Source organism: Mustela lutreola, chromosome 15 (assembly GCF_030435805.1).
Source record: "Mustela lutreola isolate mMusLut2 chromosome 15, mMusLut2.pri, whole genome shotgun sequence".
Lineage (NCBI taxonomy): Eukaryota > Metazoa > Chordata > Mammalia > Carnivora > Mustelidae > Mustela > Mustela lutreola.
In genome coordinates, this window is record NC_081304.1 from 23,128,967 (window position 1) to 23,134,966 (window position 6,000).

The following is a 6,000-nucleotide window of genomic DNA, read 5'->3' on the forward strand; positions in this document are numbered from 1 at the left end:
TGCTGTGTGACACAGACCAGGCTTGGGGACAGAATCAAAGTACGGGCTGAAGAGAATGGCTGGGAAACACAGGGGGTGACGTAGGTGGTGTCAGGTGTTGGGGGTGAAGAGGAGGGCAGGGGACCCTTTGATTTACTTATTTGGAGTTTACTGTGACCAAAAGAATGCCTCTCCTTCTCTGAACTTCATCACCCAAGTCAGAGGCTCCTGTAGCTCTCTTTCCTAACGAGTTATCTCGACTGTGAACGATGCTCGATGCTCGTCTGAAATTATGAAAATCTGCGCCTCTATTTTGAAACGATGTGCACTAACACTCTTGACCGATGGTGTGAGCCAAGGGTCCTTACGACTGAAGACCGTGTGCAGACGGTGGCCAAGGGGGCGTTTGAACTGCTGGTTCTGGGTTAAGCATTTTCCCTCATAGTGTCGTTCACCCTCCATAGCTTGGCGCACCTTCCCTTCAAAAAGGGAAGAAAACTTCCATCAGAAATTCACCCTGGGGGCGCCTGGGTGGCTCAGTGGTTAAGCCTCTGCCTTCAGCTTGGGTCATGATCTCAGGGTCCTGGGATGGAGCCCCGCGTCGGGCTCTCTGCTCAGCGGGGAGCCTGTTTCCCTTCCCCTCTCTCTGCCTCTCTCTTTGCCTGCATCTCTGCCTGCCCGTGATCTGTCAGTCAAGTAAATAAATAAAATCTTAAAAAAAAAAATTCACCCTGTTGGGGCACCTGGGTAGCTCAGTGGGTTAAAGCCTCTGTCTTCGGCTCAGGTCACCATCCCAGGGTTCTGGGATCAAGCCTTCCATCGGACTCTCTGCTCAGCGGGGAGCCTGCTTCCCTTCCTCTCTCTCTGCCTGCCTCTCTGCCTGCTTGTGATCTCTGTCAAATAAATAAACAAAATCTTAAAAAAAAAAAAAAAAAAGAAAGAAATTCACCCTGTCACAGAACTGACATACCGTCTCACCCTAACACGGGCCGGGGACTCAGGCAATGGGGCTTCCCAGACTCCCCTGGGGCGGCTCTTACCACCAGTCCAGTGAAAACACAACTCCCCCAAACTGGGTTTTGGCTCACAGAGCATGCTTGCTCCTCTGAGGATGCAGAGAAATTGCAGGAAGTGCTCCTCAATGTGCCAAGGTGGTACAGTGGCCCCCTAAGTAGGGGACTTGGAAAGGGTTAGGTGGGGAAGTGAAGAAGGGAGTTTCTAGTGGCTCCGAGTACACACGGTTGTCAGAGAAACGGTTTCTTTTCTCTCCTAAGAGCATGGTTCAAGAGGCTTAGCAAGACAGGAAAGATGCAGGTTAAACTCATGAGAAACCTCGCCTGTCGGTCCGAGGAAACGTGGGGACTGACTGCTGCAGGGACACGTGCACTCTGCCTAGCCACAGCCCCACCCCATGGCTCACCAACCCAAAAAATGCCCGGGCACTGGAATTCTCCCGCACTTCCCGGGGAAGGAGAAAGCAGCATTGAGCAATGGCCATGGGCCTGGGGAACTTTTCAACATCTCTAATTCTGACAAGACCAGTTCTGGAGGCACCCGGCTTGGTTCCCATCACAAGAGATGCCCTAGTCACCAGGGGTGGGTTCTCTGACTCTGCGGGGCTGGTGGTGATGTGAGGAGTCCAGGAGACGAGAGAAGGACTGACAAACACAAACCCAAACCACCTGAAGTAATTTCTAAACATTTTTATTTCAAATCTCTTTTCACCCCTCCCCAAAAAGACATGGGTCAGTACAGCAATCATAAAAAGGAGATACAAACACAAGAGTCCAATGTCTCCCGCACTGACACTTACAAAAAACTGGGAGTTGTACAAGGGGTTTCCAAACAGGACCTGCAGCAGCTACTAACGTCCCTTTGTAAGAGTCACACATGCCTATTAATACAGTATATACAAACACCCGGTTCTGGAACTAATCTACAGGGACAGCCCAACACCCACCCATCTATCCCCAGAAAAATACCAAAACACACCCAAAGTGCATTTGTTTTGTTTATATCAAAACATCTTTCCCTTCTCCCACCCCACCCGCAGACCCTCCCACCCCATTTAAGATTGGCCTGCAAGTCTATTTTAACCATTTAGTAATTTTTTATAGTTTATGAAAATAAATTATACAGCAACTATTTTAATAAATTAAGCACAAAAAGGGGGAAGAGAGGAGGAAAACGAAATGGGAAGACAAAAGCCAGGCCACGCTTTGGCTTGGAGGGGGGCGGGGCGGGGCGGCACATGAGGACAGAAGTGGTTGCAGGGGTGCGGCTCCCCTTCTGGTGAAGGGCTGGCAGCCACCCTGAGCCCAGAACGACACCCCTCTTCACAGAGTTTCTTAAAAACAACCAAAAAATGTACAGCAGTGGCCGTGCCACAGGCAGTACCAGTCTGGGCAACCCAATGACCGGCCTGCCCACGGAGCGGTGCCAGGATCATGCTTGTCCCTTGGAAAAGGTGCTGGGCAGAACCGTGAGGGGGCAGGTTCCCATTCAAGGGAGCACCAGGGATGGAGGAGCCAGACCAGCCTGCCCACCCCACCTGAGCCGGGCGGAGCAGTGTATGAGCTCCTGGGTTCTGATCAACAGAGTCCTTGGTTCTCTTCATACCCTCTCCAGGAGCAAAGATTGCAGTCCGGCTGCAACCAGACACTCACGTCCTCCCACCACGGCTGGCTGCTTTTGACCTGCCCCTTTGCACCTCTTGGCACTTCGGGGGCGGGCAGGGGGTGGGGGAGGCAGGGAGCAGTTCCAGGGACCCTCTAACCGAGATGAAATGAGCGTGAAGGCAAGTCACAGACTCAGTGTGCAGGACTGGCTTCCTAGAGGTAGATGGGAGAGGGAAGGATGGCAGAGGGGCACAGAGAGCACGGGAAGCAGGAAGAAACTGGGCTGGCACCTACCAGGAAGGTCAAGAAGTGATGAAAATGACAATGGCAGTATGGAATCTGTATGCAAAGAAAGGTCTTTCCCTGGCAGATTAGAGAATCAGTATTTTAAATACAATTCCTTACTCTGTTTTTCTAACTGCAGCACCTGAGTCCCCCAGTGCCTCCATCTCTACGGTCCAAACCCCACCTCACTCCTTCCAAGGCTTTGCTCTCCATCTTCTCAAGGCCTCCTGTCCTTTTGTGCTGAGCACGAAGGCTCTGATGTCAAAACAGGGTAAGTCACAGGGACTGGCAGACTCAACTTTGCCTTCTTGAGCTTTGAGGCTCACTAATCCTCCAGCTATCATGGGGGGAGGGAGCCACACTTTGCTTTCTTTCTCCTTTTTTTTTTCTTTTTCTTTTTTAATAAAAAAGATTTTACTCCCCAGGAGCAAATAAATCATTTTGAACTACTGATAAACACTGCTGCAGTGAAAAGAAAGATGGCTACATGTATGCAATAGCACAAATTCAGTGTAAGAACAGCTGTGTTGACAATTAGAGCTAAAAATCAGTATCCACCCCCCACCCCCCCACACAACAAACCAAACCAAGAGGATTCCCATAGGGAAAATGTCTAACTCAAAAGCTCCTCCCTTAGGGACAGGGGGCATGTCATTCTCTTTAAAGTGGAAAACAAATGGCAGGTCTCCCCACAATGGAGATGCTTTCAACACCCCAACTGGTAGCAAGACTCCTGCAAATGAAGACACGCATGCAGACACACACATGCATGCACACTGACTTTCAGAGCTCCTTCCTGCAGCCAGAGAGCCAGACCCCAGCACCTCGCCCTCCATTTCCAGGGCTCAAAGCCAAGGCAAAGGCAGCAGGGCAGGGAAAGGGTCTAACCTAAGGGAAAAGTCTTGCCTAGCCCCGTTTTCTGCTGGGACCTAAGGGCTTCAAGCAGTCTTGCCCTTTTGGGGGCGTAGGGTGAGGGCCAAAAAGGCGGGCACCCCGGGGCATCCAGCTCTACTTTTGCCTCTCATACCCAGACATGTGAGCACTCAGCCCCCTCCTGGCTCCCCAGTTCTTCCTGGATGTGCACCGTAGGCGGGTTTGCAGCCGTCTCTGCGGCACTCCCAACCTTAGGGAGGCTGACACCATCAGCCTCCAGGGAGAGGGAGGAGAGGAGGAGTAGAAACCCTAATGGCAAGCTCCCCATCGAGCGTCTCCTCTCAGAAGCCTGCACGCTGTAGGCCGTGGCTCACATTCACTAATCTCGGCACAAGCTGGCCACCGGGCCAAAGCCATCGCCAACGGTCCCAAACTCCCAGCCATTACCCACTTACCTAGTCCTCAGAGCAAAGCCCCACCCTCCTTATTCTGCGCTCCTGCCACAGCACGTGAATTTCAAGCAACAGCGAATTGTAGCAGTAGTTGTCACTTAGCTCACAGTGGTTCACACCTGTCCTGAGGAAGGTTACAGTAGATCAATCACGAACAAGTAAGGGTCACACAGGCAAGGACCCATTAATTGTGGGTTGTGAAATCGATGATGGGTCCCTGGAGGTGAGAACCTTTTCCAGTTTGTGACTTTAAAATACAACAAGCAAAAAGGAACAAGTTGTGGACTGCACTTCGATTAGCACGACACAGAACTGGCAAAGGAGGAGTGGGCCCAGCCGGGAAAGATGAAGGGGAGTGCTGGCGACAGGGCAGCCACTCCTATTCCCGCTCTGACCAGGCAGGCCGCTCAGCCAGCTGCCCAATCCCGCCTCTTCCTCCCCTCACCTCCCGATGGAGCCTGTCTCTCCCTGTGTAACTGCCTCGCTCTACTGAGGAAGATCTAGGCTATAGCCTGGGCCATGACTAGCACACAGACAAATCACGGACACGTGTGCATACTACGCTCTCCCAGAAGGAGAAAGAAGGATGGTGGTGAGCTTGGATCATGCCTCCTTAGCTGGTTTGGTTCTGGACCTGACTGCATGAATTGTCCAGTGGAAACCCCTGGTACCACAAGGGGTGCAAGGGCTCTGCCTCCCTCCCTGGACTGCGCTGAGAGCAGCGAGGCTCCTGGCCACAGGCAGGAACTAGCCAACTTATGGCTTTGGATTTCACTTCACCTCACAAGCCCTCAGCACTGAGACTTGCTTGATGACTAGAAGTTTCCATCTAAACCACAGGCCCTGAGAAAGGAGTGACCAACACCGTCGCCTAACCTGGGGCTGTGTCCTATTCAGAACACCCTGCAGATTGCTGTTTCCATGTTTCTGTTGTGTGTTTCCTGCCTGTCTTACCCTCGCCTAGGACCCGAAAGCCTCACTGCCATAGGGCTCTCCCAGACCATCTGGTCTGTCCTGATCTTACCCAGCTGAATTTCTTTAAAGATAGCCCTTGGTTCTTGCTGCCACAGAGTCATTCTGCAGCTGCTGTGCGTGGGGCAGTCACTTAAAAGCTCCCTTAGGCCAGATATGGTGTCCTTCCCCTCTTGTGTTTCCCACAGTATCTACCCCAGAGCCAGGCAAATGCATTAAAACACACTATAAAAAAAGAATTTTTAAAAAAGTATGGGTGGCTGAAATGTATAAAAGAAAAAAGGCCCAAAAAACCCAAAGAGCTGCACATCAGCTACTCAAGGATCCCAATGGATAAAAGACTGCGGGCTCTCAAGCTGGGGGGCATGTTCTGCAAGACGGCAAGTTCATACGCACCCTCAAGAGGCAAGACTCACAGGTTCAGCCAATTTCTGGGACCACTGTCTTCAGGATCCAAGGAGAAAAGAAGTACCTCATGACAAATCAGAGGTGGGCTATGTTTATGCCACGAAGCTCGTTTTGTGACCCCCTCTTTCCAGACAGATAACAATGCATGTTTCCTTTCTGTTCCGCTATAAGGAGGAAGACTGGTCATTCCATGCAAGACATAAGGCAGAAGGCCAGTGCTTCCAGATGAGACAGTCCTATAAATTACCAAGACACTGGGGCCTCACCCCAAACCATCAGGAAACCACAAACCTGAAGATATTATTTATCTCATGAGACGAGGCAGATATAAACCCAGGGGAACCAGGCAGGCTAATGGAACATTTACGAAAAAGAGCAGTAAACACACAAACAGCTCAATCTTCACATCTTAA